Source organism: Microcebus murinus, chromosome 26 (assembly GCF_040939455.1).
Source record: "Microcebus murinus isolate Inina chromosome 26, M.murinus_Inina_mat1.0, whole genome shotgun sequence".
In the NCBI taxonomy this organism is placed as follows: domain Eukaryota; kingdom Metazoa; phylum Chordata; class Mammalia; order Primates; family Cheirogaleidae; genus Microcebus; species Microcebus murinus.
The window spans coordinates 21,732,376-21,755,989 of record NC_134129.1 but is presented as its reverse complement, the minus strand read 5'-3'; the positions used below and the strand labels follow the sequence as shown (position 1 = coordinate 21,755,989).

The window sequence follows — 23,614 nt, the reverse complement described above, 5'->3', positions numbered from 1 at the left end:
TGAGCTCATGCAGGAAGAGCTTGAAGAGGTGTCACTAGGCCGGGTACCGCGGTGGCTCACGCCTGTCATCCTAGCACTCTGGGAGGCCAAGGCAGGTGGATCGCTCAAGGTCAGGAGTTCGAAACCAGCCTGAGCAAGAGCGAGACCCCGTCTCTACTAAAAATAGAAAGAAATTAATTGGCCAACTAAAACTATATGGAAAAAATGAGCCGGGCGTGGTGGCGCATGCCTGTAGTCCCAGCTACTCGGGAGGCTGAGGCAGGAGGATCGCTTGAGCCCAGGAGTTTGAAGTTGCTGTGAGCGAGGCTGACGCCACGGCACTCACTGTAGCCTGGGCAACAGAGTGAGATTCTGTCTCAAATAAAAAAAAACACAAAAAACAAAAAACAAGAGGTATCTCTGACAGGTGAATAACATGCACAGCAGCATGACCTAACTTGAGTGACGTTTCTAAAAGCATGTACATAGACACACATGTGCACACACACACAAGGGCACACTCACACTTGCATTTTACGTGCAAAATGTCTTAAAGGAATAAGAAAGATCTGGAAACTGCTAAACTCAAACGTTTACAAAATTAGATACATAAGAAGGAAAACTGGAAACAAGACCTTGTTTTCCATAAGGTGTTATCAGGAATGCCGCTTAGAATGATAATCTGTTACGTCAAAAACAGACCCTGCGTGATTCCATCTATATAAAGTACAAAAACAGGGAAAAAAAAACACCACAAAAAACTGATGTCAGGCTAGCGGGCGGGGGAGGGTAAGACACACGAGGGCAGCTTGTGGGATGCTGGGGACTGCCAAAAATTCAGTGTTTCTTGGTCTGGATGTGAAAATTCACCAAGCTATACCCGTATGTGCTCACTTCTGTATGCACGTTATGCCCTCATGGAGACTTAAAAGATGAAATGCTAGGGGTTTCCTGAAGCGTAATTCAAACGCAGAAATTTCGTGTTCGCGAAAACTCTCAATCCCAATCTAACCTTTCCAAACTAGCAACCTTTAATGGGCTTTATGATTCTGATAAGGACCTGACAACCTGCTCCGCTGATCCACAATACACTTCTAACTATATTTTCACAAAGTGTGGGTGAGGCTCATGACTCTGGTATAAGTAAAAGGGTGGGCTTGTTTTACACTATCCTGGAACAGCGGGAGATGCTTCCTCTATGCACCTTTTTCTTTGCCCTAAACCGCTTTTCCTCCCCCCAACTCCTTAAAAAGCATTTCAAAATTCAGTTTTCCTATTTTCTTTTTGGTTTTTGTCTTCAGTGCACCTTAAATTCTATGCAGAGACAGAGAGGAGGCAATTCAAGAAAATGAATACCCGTAGACAGAAAGCCAAGAAAAGGCTCCTGTGAATATTTTGAAAAGCCTTGTGCAAAAACTGAGGATCTGCATACAGTCACTCATGGATTCAACCAGCCTCAGATCCAAAGTGTGCCTGGGCCTGTGAGGGCTGCCTCTGTGCTGAACATGAGCAGACTTTATTTTCCCTGTCATCATCCCCCAAACAGCACAGCGTAACTACCTACACGGCACTCGGACTGTATCGGGGGTTACAAGTGATCTAGAGATTTTTTAAGGCGTACAGGAGGATCTGCGTGTGTCCTGTGCAAATCCTACACCATTTTGTGCAAGGGATTCGAGCATCCTTGGATTTCGGTAACCAAGGGGATTCCCGGAACCAATCCCCTGCAAGTACCAGGGGACGCCCATGCTTTTTAGTGTCTTAAAATAAAATATTCCTGTTTCCCTGACCTGAAACAAACTCCAAACTTCTGTAAAGTTAAGAATTAGGCAGGGCGGGGTGGCCCACGCCTGTAATCCTAGCACTCTGGGCAGATCCGCTCGAGGTCAGGAGTTCGAAACCAGCCTGAGCAAGAGTGAGACCCCCGTCTCTACTAAAAATAGAAAGAAATTAAGTGGCCAACTAAAAACATATAGAAAAAATTGGCCGGGCATGGTGGCACATGCCTGTAGTCCCAGCTACTCGGGAGGCTGAGGCAGGAGGATCGCTTGAGCCCAGGAGTTGGAGGTTGCTGTGAGCTAGGCTGATGCCATGGCACACTAGCCCGGGCAATAGAGTGAGACTCTGTCTCAAAAAAAAAAAAAAAATGATCAAACTACAAAGCTTCTGCACAGCCAAAGAAATAGTCATGAAAGTAAACAGACAACCTACAGAACGGGAGAAAATTTTTGCATCCTACGCATCCGATAAGGGACTGATAACTAGAATATACTTAGAACTCACGAAAATCAGCAAGAAAAAATCAAATAACCCTATTAAAAAGTGGGCAAAAGACTTGAACAGAAACTTTTCTAAAGAAGACAGAAGAATGACCAACAAATGAAACATATGAAAAAATGCTCAACATCTCTAATCATCAGGAAAATGCAAATCAAAACCACAATGAGATATCACTTAACTCCAGTGAGAATGGCCTTTATCAAAAAGTCCCCAGACAACAAATGCTGGTGTGGTTGTGGAGAGAGAGGAACACTCCTACACTGCTGGTGGGACTGCAAACTAGTGCAACCTGTGTGGAAAGCAATATGGAGATACCTTAAAGCTATACAAGTGGATCTACCATTTGATCCAGCAATCCCATTACTGGGCATCTACCCAAAAGATCCAATGACACTCTACAAAAAAGACACCTGCACTCGAATGTTTATAGCAGCACAATTCATAATTGCAAGGCTGTGGAAACAGCCCAAGTGCCCATCAATCCAAGAATGGATTAATAAAATGTGGTCTATGTATACCATGGAGTACTATTCAGCTCTAAGAAACAACGGTGATATAGCACATCTCATATTTTCCTGGTTAGAGCTGGAACACATACTACTAAGTGAAGTTTCTCAAGAATGGAAAAACAAGCACCACATGTACTCACCAGCAAACTGGCATTAACTGAGCAGCACCTAAGTGGACACATAGGAACTACAGTAATAGGGTATTGGGCAGGAGGGAAGGGGGCGGGTATATACATACATAATGAGTGAGATGTGCACCATCTGGGGGATGGTCATGCTGGAAACTCAGACTTGTGGGGGGAGGGGGGAATGGGCATTTATTGAAACCTTAAAATTTATACCCCCATAATATGCCAAAAAAAAAAAAAAAGAGTTGGACATTCTGTTAATAATTTCGTATTATAAACAGCCCTGTGCTGTTATCTAACCAACACTTATTCCGTACCTGCTCTATGTCGTACATTATGCTAGGAGTGAGGGCTGCTTTAGTGAATAAAACCACACTTCCCCTCTTGTGACATGCACAGCCTAGTTAGGGAGAAGAATATTAATCACGAAATTACTCAGATCAATGTGAAAATACATTCTGGGAAGAAAATAACTCAGTGGCATGAAAAAATGTATCAAAGAACACGGCGCCAGACTGAAGAGTCAGGAAATACCTTCCCCAGAAGGTGAAATTTAAGTTGCAATTTGAGGACTCACTAGGATGTAGGTAGATGAACATTTATTAAACACCTACAGCGTGCAAAGCATTTCCTGGCCCCAGGGAGGAAGCACAAACATGCAGGCGATTTTCCCCAAGGCACTTGTATTCTTGATGCGTAAATCTGGTCCAGCAGAACAGTCTGTGGGAGGGACTCGGTGGTGTGGACTAATTCTGCATAAACAATAAGCTGAGACAATGTCAGAGCAGCACTTAGGAAATGGGAAACACTGTATACATCTGCAGTTTTGCAATAGCATTAGTAGGAACACAGAGCTACTGAACGCGGCAAAGGTGAGTAGTGCAATTGGGGGAGCCGAATTTCTTATTTAACTACAGTTACCTTAGATATAAATTTATATACGGACATTTGACTCTTTGCACACCCAATGTGAGTACCTAATAAATTTCGGTGGTCCACATCTTCTGTATCTTTGCTCTGCCCTGTCCTGACTTTTCCTGAAAATGTTCACAAGTGGTAGAGTCGAAGAATGGAGAGAAGAACTTCAGTTATAATGAAAACATTCTTTCTGCCATTCCTGAAGTCATCATTATAAACTGCCAAGCACAAGAAGGGCTGTCAAAAAACTGTTGGCACATGCTTGCTCTTGAAAATCTGCAGGGTAATATTAGCTGATGAATACTTCTAAAGCATACATTGTATTCCAGGATTAGATCCATCTACGAGTACATACTGATTCAATCTTAAGTTAAGAACTTAACCCTAGCCAGGCGCGGTGGCTCACGCCTATAATCCTGGCCCTCTGGGAGGCCCGGGTGGGAGGATCCTCTGAGCTCAGGAGTTGAAGACCAGCCTGAGCAAGAGTTAGACCCCATCTTTACTAAAAAAAAAAAAAAAAAAAAAAAAAATAGAAAATAGCTGGGCAACCAAAAATATATATAGAAAAAATTAGCCGGGCATGGTGGCGCATGCCTGTAGTCCCAGCTACTCGGGAGGCTGAGGCAGGAGGATCGCTTGAGCCTAGAAATTTGAGGTTGCTGTGAGTTAGGGTGACGCCTGAGCCTAGAAATTTGAGGTTGCTATGAGTTAGGGTGACGCCACGGCACTCTAGCCCGGGCAACAGAGTAAGACTCTGTCTTGGATAAACAAAAAAAACTTAACCCTATTTTCAGATCTATGAAATGAAGCAGTTATGTCACATGACCAGGTACTAACCCTACGTAACAGGTATTCAGTGTTTGTTCTGTGCCAGGCATTGTGCGAAGTAGGTACTCGATAAAGCTTATCTCATTTATCACTTCCCAACAAGACTGAAAAAGAGGTACTATGATTACGTCAGTTTTACAGATTGGGGAACTGAGGCACAGAGGATCGGGTAACCCGTCAAAGATCACCCTGGAGGCAAGTGACTGAGCTGGTATCAGCTGTTCACCTCCAAAGACATGGCTCATGACTACTACGCCACGTTTACTGGGACTCTTCCCCTTGAAGTGGACTCCAATAGCCTGAATTAATTAGTGCTGCAGGATAATTCTCACGTTATTAGAGTTCTTTTGAAGTCTGTGTCTGACTGATATTCATGCAAACTGAAAACAAAGGACGTCATGCCCGACTTGTAACCAGCAAAAACCTGAGTCCTCTCTTTCCTCACAGCTCAGAAAAGCAAAACAGCATAATTGAGAACATGTGTGAGGCTTTAACTCACTCTGGGGGTGGGTTCTGAAGTCAGAAAACAAAGCAAAACTCAACAAGAAACTTACTCTGAAAAACCCTTTACATTGCCTGTTTAGTACCATACACAGTTTCAGCTCAAAGCAAAATGCATATAATTTTGTAATGTACACACAATAAAGAGTATTTGATAAGTACACATATATGCAAAATTTTATTACAATACTGTTTAATTGCTGCACAGAAAAGAACAGTGGTGCACACACTGAATTGGTATGTAATATTGCACTCTGTGGGAATAAACTTGAATTTTTTTTTTAATTTTGGGGACATTAACCATTACTAGTAATACATTTCTTGCCATCCACACACTCGGGCACTCCATACCTGCTATTAAAAATTACTGTTCTGGAAGAGCCTAAATTTACCAGTCATATAATTTAAAATGTAGAGAAAAATGCTGTGGCAATAAAAGCACAATAACTAATCGCATCTCTAATTTCGGTATGTTAAGCAAAAACACATAGGACGTTGATTTGAGATTCTAGCTCTTTATCTTACTTTATTCAATGTTCTCCAAGTCAGATTTCAAAACCAATTCCAAGAACACTATCAAACAAAGAAAAATATATACAGACAGAAAAAAAAAAAAAAAGCCTGATTTCTGAAAAGTATCTCAGGGGAAAACACCGACAAGTGGGAAAGGAATATTTTCAAGACGGAACATTAACTGTAGATTTTTATATTTAAGAGTAATTACGGGCCAGGCGCAGTGGCTCATGCCTGTAAACCCGGCGCTCTGGGAGGCCTAGGTGGGAGGATTGCTCAAGGTCAGGAGTTCGAAACCAGCCTGAGCAAGAGTGAGACCCCATCTCTACTAAAAATAGAAAGAAATTAATTGACCAACTAAAAATATATAGAAAAAATGAGCCGGGCATGGTGGCGCATGCCTGTAGTCCCAGCTACTCGGGAGGCTGAGGCAGGAGGATCGCTTGAGCCCAGGAGTTTGAGGTTGCTATGAGCTAGGCTGACGCCATGGCACTCTAGTCCCGGGCAACAAAATGAGACTCTGTCTCAAAAAAAAATAAAATAAAATAAAGAGTAATTACCTTTATAACCCCTTAACCAGAAAGTGTTTAAATGAAGAAGCTTTATGCTTCCCCACACAAAAATACCTGATCCCTAATTTTCATATTTCAAAGGCATTAATATCTGCAGTTCAGAAATAACAGTGATGCTCAATGCTTCTAAGAAGTGCCCATTTAAAATATGCCATTGCCCAGAGGTAGGGGCTGACGGCATTGGTGGCCCGATCAATAGCCTCCCTGCATCCCTGCCCCCCGCTCTGTGACTTTGCAGTCCGACTCCTCTGGTTCTGGGCTGAGCTGGGACTTGTTCTGGTCAGTTACCGTGTTTCCTGAAAATAAGATCTACCCATACAATAAGCCCCAGCAGGATTTCTGAGCATGTGCTCAATAGAAGCCCTACCCCGAAAATCAGCCCTAGTGACAGGCGTGGCTGCGCAGCGCACCTGCACAACCCATGCGTGTCGTCGCGGAGCGGGAAAGAACACGAGCAGCCCTTCCCATCCGCCCCGTGAGAGCTCTAGTGCTCCACAGGAGAGATCGGGGCCAGTGGTTCTAAAGGAAATAGAGTCGCAAGACATTCCGGATGGGATTCGGGGTTTGGAGAGTGAGGATGATGTTCCAGAAGAAGACGACTTCACTCTATTTGAATCAATGTAGACGGTGGTACCGTACTTGAAAAAAAATAATACATCCCCTGAAAATAAGCCCTAGGGTGTCTTCTTGCGGAAAAATAGATATAAGACCCTGCCTTATTTTCGGGGAAACATGGTACCACACCCTACCATGCAATACTATGCATCACTTAACAGTGAGGATGCTTCTATGTTTAGTTACATAGAAAGATCTTTTCTATATGTCACGGAATTAAAAAAAAAAAACAGTATAATGAGTACACAGGCATTCCCTAGACAATGCTTTCAATTTTTCTGTCTGAAAATTATAATAATGAAAAGCTGAGAGAAAGGTAGTAGGTAGGTACAGAGTCACTCTTTCATAAAAATATTTTTAGGAGCCAGGCGTGGGAGCTCACGCCTGTGATCCTACCACTTTGGGAGGCCAAGGCGGGAGGGTAGCTTGAGCCCAGGAATTGGAGACCAGCCCGGGCAACACAGCAAGACCTCATCTCTACAAAGAAACCAAAATTCGCTGGGTGCCTGTCGTCCTTGCTGAGGCTGATGTGGGAAGACCATTTGGACCAGGAGTTCAAGGCTGCCGTGAGCTACAATCTAACCACTGCACTCCAGCCGGGGTGACAGAGAGAGACCCAGTCTCAGTGAATAAACAAATAAATAAATAAAATTGCAAATCTTTGTGTTCTAACTTACAATTTATTTCTAAAATTATTTTTTTATAATTTCTAATTTCTTCTTAAAGTTCTGTCACCTTGTCTCTGTTTTTTTTCTAATTCGGATTCACGATGTTCTTTCACCTCATATGATTTTATAATAATCTCTGTTACCTTCTTTTGAAATAGCATATTATGGTTTCGATCTTTTTTTTTTAATTTATTTCAGCATAATAAGGGGGTACGAATGTTAAGGTTACATACATTGCTATTGCCTTCTTTCCCCCCTCGAGTCAGAGCTTCAAGCGTGTCCATCCCCCCGACAATGCACATTGCACTTATCATGTATGTATGTACCCATCCCTCCCCCCACCTGCCCGACACCCGATAAATGTTCTTTGTTGTTTTCTTTATAACATTTTGGTTAGATTTTATAATGTTGCCTTTACTTAGCAAAGGTTAGAGGTATGCCCTCCCCCTCCACACTGTTCGTCATGTCTCTCAGATGTCGGCCTGTCCCCCTGAATCTCTGGTGAATACCCCCACCTGCCTTTGAGCGCCATATTGAAAATCAGTCAGCACCAATTTGATGGTGAGTACATGTGGAGCCCATTTTTCTGATCTCGTGTTGCCTCACTTTGGATAATGGACTTAAGCTCAATCCAGGATAATATAAGCGGTGCTAGCTCGCTGTTGTTTCTTAGAATTGAGTAATATTCCGTTGTAAACATATACCAAATTTTAATTATCCAGTCATGAATTGACGGGCACTTGGGTTGTTTCCACATCCTTGCAATAGTGAATTGTAGTGCTGCCAAAAACATTTCTGAGCATGACTTTTGGCATGTTTTCATCATCAGCAAGGATATTATTCTGTTTCGTTTTTTTTTTTAAATAGTAAGTTTATATGAGATTTAACCTTGTTGGTGTTCCGTCCTTTTACAAAATTCCATATATACTTTTTAAATTTATATGATCTTTTTAATGTCTCCCTCTTTGAGGGAAGGGACCATGTCTGTTTCATTCATGAATGTATTTCTAGTGAGTGGCACATACCAGAGGTTCACGACTGTGTTTCCCCAAAAATAAGGCAGGGTCTTATATTTATTTTTCCTCAAGAAGACACCCTAGGGCTTACTTTCAGGGGATGTGTTATTTTTTTTAAACACGGTACAACCATCTACATTGATTCAAATAGAGTGAAGTCGTCTTCTTCTGGAACATCATCCTCACTCTCCAAACCCCGAATCCCATCCTGAATATCTTGCGACTCTGTTTCCTTTAGAACCACCGGCCCCGATCTCTCCCGTGGAGCACTAGAGCTCTCACGGGGCGGATGAGAAGGGCTGCTCGTGTTCTTTCCCGCTCCGCGACGACACGCATGGGTTGTGCAGATGCGCTGCGCAGCCACGCCCGTCACTGGGGCTGATTTTCGGGGTAGGGCTTCTATGGCGCACATGCTTAGAAATCCTGGTGGGGCCTGTTTGATAGGTAGGTCTTATTTTCGGGGAAACACGGTACATACCAACGGTTGGTAAATGAACGAATAGAAAAGCTCATGAAAATGTTAGCAGCGGTAACCTCTGGGTGGCTGGATTTAGAAAAATACCTTCTAATGTTTTATACGTTGCTGATTTATCTAAAATTTTTTATAATGGGCATGAAGTATTTTTATAGTCACAGCAAAACAGTTATTTTCAATTTGAAAAAGTCTGTATAGGAAGCTGTATGTGTGAGAGATATACACCCACATGTCTTTAAAAACAAAAAATAAAGAAGTAACCCCTCCCTCATGCATGTCTTCCATTCCTAAACTAAAGCTCTGGGTGAAAGGTGATGAGGCTGAGTTTTCCTAAGGAAGACTAGGTTTAGGGTTTATGAAAAGGAAGATGCCAAGCACCCATCTGCTCGCCACGCTATGTTTGACAGGTTTTACTCCACAGCTCGGAAAACGTGGTAATAGACTTCCCGTAGCGCAGGGACGAACTTTAAAAACCAATGAATCTCCCCGTTGTGAAAGTTCGGCTCCCTCTGGCAAACAGCCCACGGCGCCTATTCTTGGAACAAAGACAACATTCTTCCTAAATTCTGCACTCCAAGATACCCTAAATATCCGGAGAAATGCCCGGGGCGGGGGCTGAAAAGAACCCAAGGGAACAATCCCCAACCAGAACGAGATGAAGCTTTCGGGTGCCTAACTCGCCTTCCTACGCCCGTTGGAGCAAACCTCAGAAGAGATGAACTACCTCGTAAAGCAGATGGTCTTCTCTGCGTTTGTGTTTTTTTCTTTTTGTTTTCTCTTTAACAAGATTATTAAAGGAAACGAAAGAGCAAGGATCTTGCTAAATTGGCCAAGGAAAATGGTTTCTTCTGACGTGCAATGCATGAGTTTTTGAATAAGAGATTTCCAGCTGCCCCACGGGGCTGCCTGGGTCTCTTGGTGGCCCTCCATCTGAAGGACAACCACAAGGGCAGCTCCGCCCCACGGCAGGGACGCCCCAGGCTCTGGTGACAGGCAGGGAGGGGGAGGCTGGGAGCAGCCCTGGGGGGCAGAGTCAGCACACTCGGGACCCGACCTCTCCATCTGTCCTTCTGGGGAACCTACCGTGTTTCCCCGAAAATAAGACCCACCCAACAATACAAGCCCCAGCAGGATTTCTGAGCATGTGGGCCATAAAAGCCCTACCCCGAAAATCAGCCCTAGTGACGGGCGTGGCTGCGCAGCGCATCTGCACAACCCATGCGTGTCGTCGCGGAGCGGGAAAGAACATGAGCAGCCCTTCTCATCCGCCCCGTGAGAGCTCTAGTGCTCCACAGGAGAGATCGGGGCCAGTGGTTCTAAAGGAAACAGAGTCGCAAGACATTCAGGATGGGATTCGGGGTTTGGAGAGTGAGGATGATGTTCCAGAAGAAGACGACTTCACGCTATTTGAATAAATGTAGGTGGTTGTGCCGTACTTAAAAGAAATAACACATCCCCTGAAAATAAGCCCTAGGGTGTCTTCTTGAGGAAAAATAAACATAAGTCCCTGTCTTATTTTCGGGGAAACACGGTAATCTTTCTTAGAGAAACTCATCATCAATTCCCCTGTCCTGTCTTGGACGTGAGGCCGAATGAAACTAAGGAGGAAAATCTCTGCCTGGCACAGACCACACACGGGAAATTGTTGGTGTATCGTGTGACTCAGTTTACACAGTCTCACCGCTGGATATACTAGTCCTGTAGCGCAGTACTGGGGGAGAGGGAATGGGGTGCTTTGAACCCAAAAGAAGATGGAAAAACTATGTCTGTCTCTGTTCCCCTCCAAGCTCTAAGACACGTTTTAAGGGGGAGGAGAGGCAGGTGAAAGTATACCTCCAAGGAAACTCAAAGATTCCAGGCCAGATTTTTGAGCGAGACAGTGCTAGGAGCCAGGCCCTTCTACGGTTGTGGTCAGATTCAACCAGAGACTCGTCTCCATGAATAAATAAATAAACAAAATCTAAAACTCTTGTGTTCTAACTTACAATTTATTTCTACAATAATTTTTTTAATAATTTCTAATTTCTTCTTGAGTTCTGTCACCTCGTCTCTGATTTTTTTTTTTTTTTTCTAATTCAGATTCACGTTGTTCTTTCACCTCATGTAATGAGAAAGGGAAATGCCCCCAGAAGTTCCGTTCTGGGCTTGCCTTCTGGGCCTGAGTGACAGACTGGGCCACTGCCCTGGTGACCAGCTCTTTCAGTTCTCACTCAAGTCCTAGGAGGTAGGTGGCATTTGTCTCCTTGTTTCACACCGGACACCAAGCTGCAAAAGGTTAAGAAACTTGCATAACATAAGGCGCTAAGAAACAGTGGGGCCCAGGCTCCGATCCTGGTCCAATGATTCCAGAATTTTTTTTTTTTTTTTGAGACAGAGTCTCGCTCTGTTGCCCCGGCTAGAGTGAGTGCCGTGGCGTCAGCCTAGCTCACAGCAACCTCCAACTCCTGGGCTCAAGCGATCCTCCTGCCTCAGCCTCCTTCTGAGTAGCTGGGACGACAGGCATGTGCCGCCATGCCAGGCTAATTTTTTCTATATATTTTAGTTTGCCAATTAATTTTCATTCTATTTTTAGTAGAGATGGGGGTCTCACTCTTGCTCAGGCTGGCTTCGAACTCCTGACCTTGAGCGATCCTCCCGCCTCGGCCTCCCAGAGTATGATTGTGGTTTTTAATCTTGATTTCTCAGGGAAAGGTTAGCGTCCGCATGTCCCGTGAGCATCGGTTCTGTGTGGGATTTGCAGGCTACCCGGGGGGAGACAAAGGGAACTAGGAGACTTGTCTGTGCCTGTCCTCAAATCCCTCAGAAACCGCTAGAAAAACCACGTGCACGTGTGGACTGCAACCCTGGTTCAGTCCTCAGCAGTAGGTCCACCTGTGCGTCCCTCGGTCTCTCTCATCTGTGAAACGGGGATGGTGGGGTTCACTTCCAAAGGGCCTCGTGACGCACAAAGGAGACGGCACCCATGAAAGCATGGCAGGCACTTTTCTCATCTCCTTGTTCTCGTCTAATTAAACGTCTCCGTGTTGTGCTTTGGAAGAGTCCCGGAAATGCCAGGAGGGAGGGGGAGTCCAAGTGTTATTTTCCATTGCTGTTTGTGTGTTTATCCCGTTTCTGCACAGTAACCATGTGCGGTAAATATTACTTTTGCTTTTGAGAGGAGAGGACTGAGGTTCAGCGAGGTCCGAAACAACATTGCTTCACCATCTGCTAGATACGTGGCTTCCAGCAAGTTTTTTAGTATCTCGCCGCCTGTCCCCTCATCTATAAAGTGTGGGTAGTGATCGTTTTCCCTCTTCCCGGGCTGGTTCGAGGATCGAAATGGTTAACATATAGAAAGTCGTAATGTGATGCCTGGTAAATAGTCAATGTAGGCCGGGCGCGGTGGCTCATGCCTGTCATCCTAGCACTCTGGGAGTGAGATCCCCCCGTCTCTGCTATAAATAGAAAGAAATTAATTATCTAACTAAAAATATATAGAAAAAAGTAGCCGGGCATGGTGGCGCATGCCTGTAGTAGTCCCAGCTACTCTCGGGAGGCTGAGGCAGGAGGATCGCTTGAGCCCAGGAGTTGGAGGTTGCTGTGAGCTAGGCTGATGCCACAGCACTCTAGCCTGGGCAATAGGGTGAGACTCTGTCAAAAAAGAAGAAAGAAAGAAAGAAAGAAAGAGAGAGAGAGAGAGAGAAAGAAAGAAAGAAAGAAAGAAAGAAAGAAAGAAAGAAAGAAAGAAAGAAAGAAAGAAAGAAAGAAAGAAAGAAAGAGAGAGAGAAAAGAAAACCATAATCAAAGACCAAAACAAGAGCAGTTCCTCTTACTACCCCTGCACCATTAGCAACTCTTCTAAAAAGGAGGGGAGGAACCAGCAGAAGGAGGGAGGGAGGAGGAAGGGAGGGAGAGCAGGAGGAGGGAAGGAGAGAGGGACGGTCAGAGAAGAAAAAGGAGGGAGTAGTGGAGACGCTTGGAAAACATAAGCCCGAGCTGCGAGCTCTGTGCCTGCTCGTCTACGTCAGGGTTTTCTTCCACAAAGGTGTCATCAGCTCCTTACCCCGGAACGGCCTGCAGTCCCTTCCGGGACCTGCACAGAGGCCTGGGAGAGGACGCCCGGCCAGGGCGGCTCCCTGAGACGGGGCGGGAGCCGGCACTCAGCCCCGACCCTGGCCGAGGCCGCCCCAGGAGCAGGATGTTCCCTTCAGCACAGGATGCGTGCTCACAAACAACCACCAGGCCCCCTTCTACCGCCAGCCACAATCGCTTTGCCGTCGTCAAACCAAGGGGCAGGAAGGAAGGCGGAAGTCAGGAGTCAGAGCCAGACGCCAAACAAAGGTGGCCCCGAAAACGCAGGCCCACGCCCGTCCCTCCTTCTGTGCTCACACCGGCCTGGCTTCCCCTAAGCTGGGAAGAGGGCAGGCTGCCCCAGACACCGGGAGCGCCTGATTCACAAACCGCCTGGACAACCGGCCAGGTGAGGCCGGGCGCGGAGGCTCACGCCTGTCATCCGGCACTCTGGGAGGCCGAGGCGGGAGGATCACTCAAGGTCGGGAGTTCGAAACCAGCCTGAGCAAGAGCGAGACCCCCCCGTCTCTACTAAAAACAGAAAGAAATTAATTGGCCGACGAAAAATAGATATAGAAAAAATTAACCGGGCGTGGTGGCCCATGCTTGTAGTCCCAGCTACTCGGGAGGCTGAGGCAGGAGGATCGCTTGAGCCCAGGAGATTGAGGTTGCTGTGAGCTAGGCTGACACCACGGCACTCAAGCCCGGGCAATAGACTGAGACTCTGTCTCAAAAAAAAAACAACAATTGCTCATCACGAGTGATGGCTATTAAAACTTAGGAGCAGTGAAAGAAGACGCAGAGTACTCAAATATCAGGGTGTCCTTTTGAACTAGTGGGGGCACACCGAACATTTTCAGCAGGGAAATAGCCTCATCAGAGCTGTGCCTCTGTCAGGTGAGTTTGGCCACTATGCAAGAGCTGAATCTGTCGGCCAGAGGTCTGGAGGTGGCCGTGACAGTCCGGACCACGGCAGCAGCCGAGGTGGGAGCGGCTCGGGGAATAAACAGGTGCAAGAGATGATAAACAAGGATCCCGTTTTGTCAGCAACTTCTGGAACACAGTCATGCATCGCTTAACGACACGGACGCAATCTGAGAAATGCATCGTCCAGGGAGTTTGTCACTGTGTGAACATCACACACAGCTACCTACACAGACCTCGACGGCACAGCCTGCTGCACACCTGGGCTACAGGACGAGGTAGCCTGTTCCTCCTCACCTGCACACTTGCACTGCATGTTACCACACTGATACTGCACACCTGGGCTACACGGTGCAGCCTGTTCCTCCTCACCTGCACACCTGCACTGCATGTTACTGCACTGACACTGCACACCTGGGCTACACGGTGCAGCCTGTTCCTCCTCACCTGCACACCTGCACCGCATGTTACTGCACTGACACTGCACACCTGGGCTACATGGTGCAGCCTGTTGCTCCTCAACTGCACACCTGCACTGCATGTTACCACACTGATACTGCACACCTGGGCTACACGGTGCAGCCTGTTCCTCCTCACCTGCACACCTGCACCGCATGTTACCTCACTGATACTGCACACCTGGGCTACATGGTGCAGCCTGTTGCTCCTCCACTGCACACCTGCACTGCATGTTACCTCACTGATAATGCACACCTGGGCTACACGGTGCAGCCTGTTCCTCCTCACCTGCACACCTGCACTGCATGTTACTGCATTGACACTGCACACCTGGGCTACATGGTGCAGCCTGTTGCTCCTCAACTGTACACCTGCACTGCATGTTACCTCACTGATACTGCACACCTGGCTACACGGTGCAGCCTGTTCCTCCTCACCTGCACACCTGCACCGCACATTACCTCACTGATACTGCACACCTGGGCTACATGGTGCAGCCTGTTCCTCCTCACCTGCACACCTGCACTGCATGTTACCTCACTGATACTGCACACCTGGGCTACACGGTGCAGCCTGTTCCTCCTCACCTGCACCGCATGTTACCGCATTGACCGCTGCAGGCCACTGCAACTCGACGGTGAGCATTTGTGTATCTACATATAAAAAATGTAGCGTGAGAATACGGTATCACGATGGCACGTGGCCACCACAGCACACGCTGTTGTTGAGCAAAACATCGCTACGCAGCAGGGGACCCTAATTTTAAAACTCCGGTATTAACACAGGCACAAACACCTGCACACAGAGTCAGGAAAGGCCAGCTCTAGCGCTTGTTCTTGTTTTGGTGCCCGGAGGATGCCTTTCCACATTCCACCGAAGAACGGCACCCTGCCCCGAAAGCGGAGAGCCTTGAAAGGCAGAACAGTGACCCCAAAACAGAAAAAAAAAATGAAAGCTCCAATTTGACATCCGAGCCTCGAAAACAACCCCAGAGCGCAGCGGTAGCACCTCGGACGCACTTCACGACAGGATCGTAAATCCTGGAGGACGTTGTTTTCCTCCTGAGCTCGGTTCCCTTCTGCAGGGACAGAGACCTTCTTGCCGGGCACAGAGTCCCCGAGCGGCTTGAGGGCGGGTGTAGCCACCGGGCTGGAAGTTCCTTAAGCTGAGAGCAGCCGCCAGAGAAACCCGCTCAATAACGGGGAGAAGCGAGGTACAAAAGTGGGGATGGGGGGAAGGACGCAGAACAAACCAAGCAACGAAGGATGGCGCCGAGGCCTTGGACGGAGGAATCGACACCTGGGGAAAGAAAAAAACCAGAGGGGGAGACTCCGAGAGGGTGCGAACCACATTCTGTTTCCAGGGAAGAAAGAAGGTTCCAGGGGGTGTGTTGGGCAGACAGGTGCCCCCTGGAAGAGGCAGCCAGTGAGTCCCAATCGCACCTGTGCGAAGAGGCACAAGCGACAAGCTGGGCAGAAGCCCCAGGGCGGCAGCCGCGGCCACCTGGATCACGAGGGTGGCCGGCACGCTCCCGGCACCCAGAAAAGGGAAGAGAAGAAGCGTTTTCTCCTGGAGAGCCGCGACTTATCCGCAGATGAGTCCAGTGAGAGAGGGGAGCTCCCTTGCCACTACTGGGCTGCTCTAGCCGGAGCAGCGTGGAGCCTTCCGGTAAGTTCCGGAAAGGCCCCCGACTGACGGCAGATGTGTAACTCCTCAAATTTGGTGAAAAAAAAAAACAAGCATGGGCCACGTATGTGCATATTCTAGATTAAGGACTTCTGCCACATGTTAGAGTTTTGGCCATCTTGAAAGAGAAACCTCCTCAAATGATATTAGATTGAACCACATGAAATTAACATTTTTTTTTTTTTGTAGATCAGAAACAATCAAATACTAACAATTTCATATGGGTCAGTTGCAGGACATGCCTCCCAACTCTCTTCTGTAGCAAGGGTAGACAAACTCCTTTGCATCCTCAGATATTTTAGGCTCGGAGGGCCAAGAGATAAAACGGAAATGACGTTGGTACTTACATAACCATTTAAAATGTCACCATTTAAAAAATACAAAAACCACCCTCAGCTGCTCCGAAAACAGGCATGGGTCGGGATGGGGCCCAGTGGCCATCGTTCGCCCGACTCTGTTCCGTGGTATACAAGTGCAAACTTTATTCTAATTATGTTCCCCGCGAAAATCGCTGATTTCAGAGTAAAACAGTAGGGACTTTGGAGATACTACAGGGACACGTGAAAAAGCTGTTTGCCCAAACACTGCTGGTTTTAAAGCTAGTCGCTGCTCCGAATCCCTAAGCTGTTGTCAGCAATCTCTCTCCATTCCCATAAAATGTTTTTTTTTTTTTCCACTATCTGGTTTACTTGATAAGCAATTGTCCGGGTTGAAGGCTTGTGGGTGATTCTAACTTTTCTACAAAAATAAAAAACGGAGCCGTACAAGGAAATGGGGCTTACAGGTGAACACGAATAAACGTCACTACGGAAAGGGTCTGGGAGCAAAGGCACTGTGGGGAACCACCCCCAAACACACCCGATTTGAAGCCAAAAATTCCAGAGGGCTCCGAGTTGAGCAACGAAAACAAATATCCGCACAGCTGGCTCAAGGCTCAGAGACCAACGGGAGCAAAAAATAAGTCCGAGACAAACTATGCTTTATATAAATAAAGACAGGGCGTTAAATGGGCAGTAATCGCTTTTCTCCTAAGTTAATCAGGGCTAACGAACGGCAAATAGGGAAAGGCTGCGTGTGAGGCAGTTCCCGAAAGACGGGTGGAAAAACCTGAGAGTTGGGAGATCTCGAAAGGCATCCCGGCGGGAACGGAAAGGGTTCCCTCCTTTGGAGAATGTTAAGGAACATGACCTGGGACTCTGTCTCCCTCATACATATTAAACAAGAACACACCCAGAGGACATGCATGTTGGGCCCATGAATATGTTTTATTTCAAAGGAATTCAAACAATCACTGGGAAATGCTTTTCATTTATGCCATTACTCTTGTTTCAAATGTTATTTATATATATATATATATATAGTGATGAAAAAGGAAAGCTTAAAAAAAAAGAGATTCTGTCCAGGAATGGATGCATTGAAACAGAACAGGGAGATTGCTGATATACACTTGTGGTCTAGCGGGGCTACTCGATAATAAAAACCCTAATTTACATGGGCAATATATGTAACCTTAACACTTGTACCCCCATAATATGCTAAAATAAAAGAAATAAGAAATAAACAAATAGATCCTAATTTAGATAACATTTCTCACCCTTCAATATTAAAAACTTACTCCAGGGCAATCTGTTCTCCTGTATTTCTTTGTTTTCTTTTTCTTTTTGAGACAGAGTCTCACTCTGTTGCCCTGGCCAGAGTGCCGTGGTGTCAGCCTACCTCACAGCAACCTCCAATTCCTGGGCTCAAGCGATCCTCCTGCCTCAGCCTCCTGAGTAGCTGGGACTACAGGCATGCGCCACCATGCCCGGCTAATTTTTCATATATATATATATATATATATATATATATATATACTTTTAGTTGGCCAATTAATTTCTCTCTATTTATAGTAGATACGGGTCTCGCTCTTGCTCAGGCTGGTCTTGAACTCCTGACCTCGGCGATCCTCCCGCCTCGGCCTCCCAGAGCGCTAGGATGACAGGCGTGAGCCACCGCGCCCCCCTGGCCTGTTCTCCTGTATTTCCAAACACTCTCATTTGAATCTCACAAACCTTCGCCAGTTCAGGACCCCGAGATATTCTGCAATGGAAATCAAGGGGAGAAGAGGCGGAGAGACCCAACGCATACGTACCGGAGCTGCCGGGACCACAGTGAAGCTCCGGGCCCCGTCTGCCCATAGCGACGACGTCAGCACATCGGCAGGTGCCTCGGGGGGTCCCACGTGCTCAGGAAAGACTGGGGGGGTGCTCAGCTGTTGGGAGGGGAGACAAAACAAGGCAGAAACAAAACAGAGGCTTAGGACAGTGGCTGCGATTTTTCTTTGCATTACAAAGCTAACAATGAGCACAAATTTCCAGACAACCACGTCTATGAATTTTTCCTAGTCACCGGCGAGATGAGACCTCCCGGCCACCACAGGCAGGACCAGGGCTCGCCGCGATGGGCACGCAGCCCCTGGACAAGTGCAACTGAGGCAGGGGCCACTGCCAGCCCTCGATCGGGGCTGGCCCCTTGTCAGAAGTCCAGGAAATCCCACGGATGCGTTTTCAACCCATTCCTCCTTGACGTCGGGGAGAAGCACTAGCCCGGCTCTCTGCCGTGACGTCTGAACTAACCTCCCATCAACACCCTAAAAACTTGCAAGGAAAAAAGAAAATTTTCTGTATGGGAGAGGTTGGGCATCAAGTTGATTTAAAAAAAAAAAAACAAAAAAAACAAGCAACTTTTCATCGAAGAATCACACACACATACACAAAAGTGCACACGCTGCAAGTTGAGAGCTCAGTGGATTTTCCTGAGCCGAACGCAGCGGATCAAAAACGGGAAAGTCCCCTTCCTGCTCCCTTCCAAAGGCAACTCTTACACTTAGGTTGCTTTTGCCCATGTTTGTGGACATTGAATTAATTTACTGTCCTGATGAATTTTTCATTTAATAAACATATTCTGAACACCTACCGTGTTTCCCCGAGAATAAGACCTACCCATAACACAAGCCCCAGCAGGATTTCTGAGCATGTGTGCAATAGAAGCCCTACCCCGAAAATCAGCCCTAGTGATGGGCGTGGCTATGAAAATCAGCCCTAGTGATGGGCGTGGCTATGAAAATCAGCCCTAGTGATGGGCGTGGCTATGAAAACCAGCCCTAGTGACGGGCGTGGCTATGAAAATCAGCCCTAGTGGTGGGCGTGGCTATGAAAATCAGCCCTAGTGGTGGGCGTGGCTCTGAAAATCAGCCCTAGTGATGGGCGTGGCTGCGCAGCGCATCTGCACAACCCATGCGTGTCGTTGCAGAGCGGGAAAGAACACGAGCAGCCCTCCTCATCCGCCCCGTGGTGACAGCTGCTGTCCCAGAGGTGACCGGAAGAAAGGTGCGGGCAGCCCCACCAACAAGGTCGGCTCCCCCTGCCAGGTCCCGGCCATCCTGTGCGTGCTGCAAGCTGAGGCTTTGAGGGGCAAATGACACACGCCCTGAAAATGAGCCCTAGGGTGTCTTCTTGAGGAAAAATAAATATAAGACCCTGTCTTATTTTCGGGGAAACAGGGTACGTTTTTTCCTGTACGTTTATACCTGTGACAAAGTTTAATTTATAAATTTGGCATAGTGAGAGATGAACAATAACCCATAATAAAATAGAGCAATTATAACAATATGCTATAAGTTCTATGAATGTATTCTCTATCTCTAAAAATATCTTACTGTACCATACCACGACTGATTGGCACCACAGAAAGCAAAACCAAGGATATGGGGTACTATTATAAAGGTAAATCTGGGCCGGGCGAGGTGGCTCACGCCTATCATCCTGGCACTCTGAGAGGCCGAGGCGGGAGGATCGCTCAGGGTCAGGAGTTCGAAACCAGCCTGAGCAACAGCAAGACCCCGTCTCTACTAAAAATAGAAAGAAATGAATTGGACAACTAAAAATATACAGAAAAAACTAGCCTGGTGGGCACGGTGGCACATGCCTGTCGTCCCAGCTACTCGGGAGGCTGAGGCAGGAGGATCGCTTGAGTCCAGGAGTCTGAGGTTGCTGTGAGCGAGGCTGACGCCATGGCACTCACTCTAGCCTGGGCAACAAAGTGAGACTCTGTCTCAAAAAAAAAAAAAAAAAAAAGAAAGAAAGAAGATAAATCTGGCTACAGTAAGTTTATAGTTAACAGTGCTGGAATGTCAGAGCAACAGACCAAAGGAAATCAGTGTTCTTGAAAATAGTTGGCAAGGCTCTTTCTGGAGAGGGAACTGACAAGTAAATAGTTGAAGATGTAGATCTTGAAATTCCTGGTTTCTGGCACACTACTCCCCCAAAATCAAAGTAGCCCAACCCTGTTTGAAGGTAAACAAACATGTGTGTCGAGGTTTTGTGAGGTGAGCACACCCAGAGGAGAACTTAAGAGTATCAAAAAGTGGCCGGGCGCGGCGGCTCACGCCTGCAATCCTAGCACTCTGGGAGGCCAAGGTGGGCGGATCGCTCGAGGTCAGGAGTTTGAGACCAGCCTGAGCAAGAGCGAGACCCCCGTCTCTACTATAAATAGAAAGAAATGAATTGGCCAACTAAAAATATATAGAAAAAATTAGCCAGGCATGGTGGCTCACGCCTGTCATCCTAGCACTCTGGGGGACCGAGGCGGGAGGACTGCTCAAGGTCAAAAGTTCAAAACCAGCCTGAGCAAGAGCAAGACCCCATCTCTACTATAAATAGAAAGAAACTAATTGGACAACTAAAAATATATAGAAAAAAGTAGCTGGGCATGGTGGCGCACGCCTGTAGTCCCAGCTACTCAGGAGGCTGAGGCAGGAGGATTGCTTGAGCCCAGGAGTTTGAGGTTGCTGTGAGCTAGGCTGACGCCACGGCACTCACTCTATCTAGCCTGGGCAACACAGAGCTAGATAGAGTGTTGTCTATCTAGCTCAAAACAAAACAAACAAAAAGAATACTGAGACAAACAACACACTACTCACTTGAATGCCAGCCATCAAGGAAAGGAAGGGAATATATTTACCAGTCCACCAAGTGTGCAGTGTGCAGCTTTTTAATTACTGCATTTATGGTGCTATCCATAAAACATTCACGACCACAAATGAATTGCAAGGTGATTAATCCTCAACAAGTACATTAATGCTCCCCTCCTCTCCCTACAGATTCTCACTATGCTGCTGTGGGGCAGGTATGCCGAGAATTCTCTCCTGAGTAAACATTTCGTGCCAACAGCCACCAGCTCCACTGTCCCCACTTAACTATTTTACGATGCCGTAATAGCTCTGCTCAAGTATTTGCCGCCCTGGACCCAAAAGATGCATTTTTGTACATGAAATTGTTTTAAAAAAAAAAAAAAATGGCTGGCTTGGCTTCAAGCAACATTTTTTTTACAGAAAGTTGGCACAAGCCATTATTGGTTGCTTATGCTCTTCAAAGATAAGATATTCTGTGATTCCATAATTGTAATTCTCTGCATTACTCTGCGGTTACAACACAGTATAATTTCTGCTTTTTAGAGGTCTCAAGGAGTAAGACATTGAGAATGATCAAGATTTTTATACTAGCTGAAGGACCACCCACCTAAATATTAAAATGGGTTTGATTTCAACCCCCGTGGATTAAATTTTTTTTTTCTTTTTTTTTTTTTTTTTTTTTTTTGAGACAGAGTCTCACTTTGTTGCCCAAGCTAGAGTGAGTGCCGTGGCGTCAGCCTGGCTCACAGCAACCTCAAACTCCGGGGCTCAGCGATCCTACTGCCTCAGCCTCCCGAGTAGCTGGGACTACAGGCATGCGCCACCATGCCCAGCTAATTTTTTGTATATATATTTTTAGTTGGTCAATTAATTTATTTCTATTTTTGGTAGAGACGGGGTCTCGCTCAGGCTGGTTTCGAACTCCTGACCTTGAGCAATCCGCCCGCCTCAGCCTCCCAAAGTGCTAGGATTACAGGCGTGAGCCACCACGCCCGGCTAAATTTTTTTTTTTAAAAGTAATGCCTTAATGTGTAGGTGTACCAACATATTAAAATAATACCGGTGGATCCCTTTAAGAATCAAACAAATGAAAAATAAAAGCAGTACGAGGTGAAAAGATTAGCAGAAAGAAAAAGGAAAAGGAATAAAATTGTTGTTATTTTAGCTTCCAGTAAAATTTCCATCATCTATCTTACCAGAGCTGTTTTTCCCCGAGCCCTGCATTCAGTAATCTAATCACCCAATCTGTGAGAACCACAAGGGGATGTGCCCATCTCATTAAAAACGGTGATCACTTGAACTGCAGTAATGAGAAAGAGCATCTATTTTTGGTTTTAAGGACAGAAGCATTTCCTGCCTGTTGCTCCGAGGCAGCGACACTCCTGCCAGGACCTTTAGCACCAGGCAGACGCCCAGCACTTTTTTTTTTGTCTATCATGATGACAACAACAGGAACCTCCGAATAGAAATGTTCCCTCCCAGAACTTCTTCACGCTCTCATTCTCCATTTATCAACAAAAGAACACGAGGTGTCTGGAACAGAAGAATATTAATTCTACCGCGTGAAAGTAAACATTATTATTATTTTATTTTTTTAAAGAAAGAGTCTGTAAATTCTGGATTCGAAATCAGATCAGATTCAGTGTAACCCTGGAGGACATAAAATAAACCCTGTAGGGTTTGAAAAAGGGCTCCCCTCTTGCTTTCCAAGGGGTGAATAAGGCCCAAAACAATTTTAAGATAATCCTTCACGTGCCTTAATAATATAGTAAACGCTGTAAAAAGAAATCAGTTGTTAAAGTTCAAACTGGAGTAATGAGTGAAATTTAAGGAGAGACGTGAAGGAGGGTATTTGGTTCTGATTTTTGCCGTGCTGTTTATATGTTCAGTTGAGGTAACCCTTTGGCACATCATATTATAAAATCTTTTGCATTTTGTAAGAGAGACTCCGAGTGACTTTTAATAGGAATATAGGATGCCATGGTCTGATAACTCAGCCCTGCATCAGCCCTCAAGAATTTAAACAGTCCAGGCCAGACCCAGTGGTTCATGCCAGTAATCCCAGCACTCCAGGAAGCCGAGGCGGGAGGATCACCAGAGGTCAGGAGTTCGAGATCAGCCTAAGCAAGAGCGAGAGACGCATCTCTGCAAAAAATAGATAAATTAGCAGGGTGTCGCGGCGTGTGCCTGTAGTCCCAGCCCCTTGGGAGGCTGAGACAGGAGGATGGCTTAAACTCAAGAGTTTGAGGTTACAGTCAGCTATGATGACACCACTGCACTCTAGTCTGGGCCACAGAGCGAGTCCCTATCTCAAATAAAAGAACAAGCAGAAGATTCCAGGAAAAATGTCATGCATGCATATATATAAGAACCAAGAGATAAGCCATTGTGTTGTACTGTATTTCAGAATTTGGGGATGAAAAAGCAGTATATAAATAGAATGCTAAGCAAAAAAATATTTTTTTTAATATGTAATACAGGAAAGAAAATACAATAGTATACTGCATAGCTCAGCTCTGAAAAATATTTACAGTGAAAACAA

General features: G+C 46.1%; 1 protein-coding gene across 2 annotated transcripts in view; it reads right to left on the bottom strand.

The window, feature by feature from the left end:
* APBB2 (amyloid beta precursor protein binding family B member 2) overlaps positions 1-23,614 on the bottom strand; it is a 233,284-nt gene that overhangs the window by 120,640 nt on the left and 89,030 nt on the right. For both annotated transcript variants that reach the window (XM_012766080.3, XM_012766083.3), the window contains exon 3: positions 18,253-18,372. The gene's annotated coding sequence lies outside the window, so the exon portion shown is untranslated. The remainder of the gene's footprint in view (positions 1-18,252; positions 18,373-23,614) is intronic.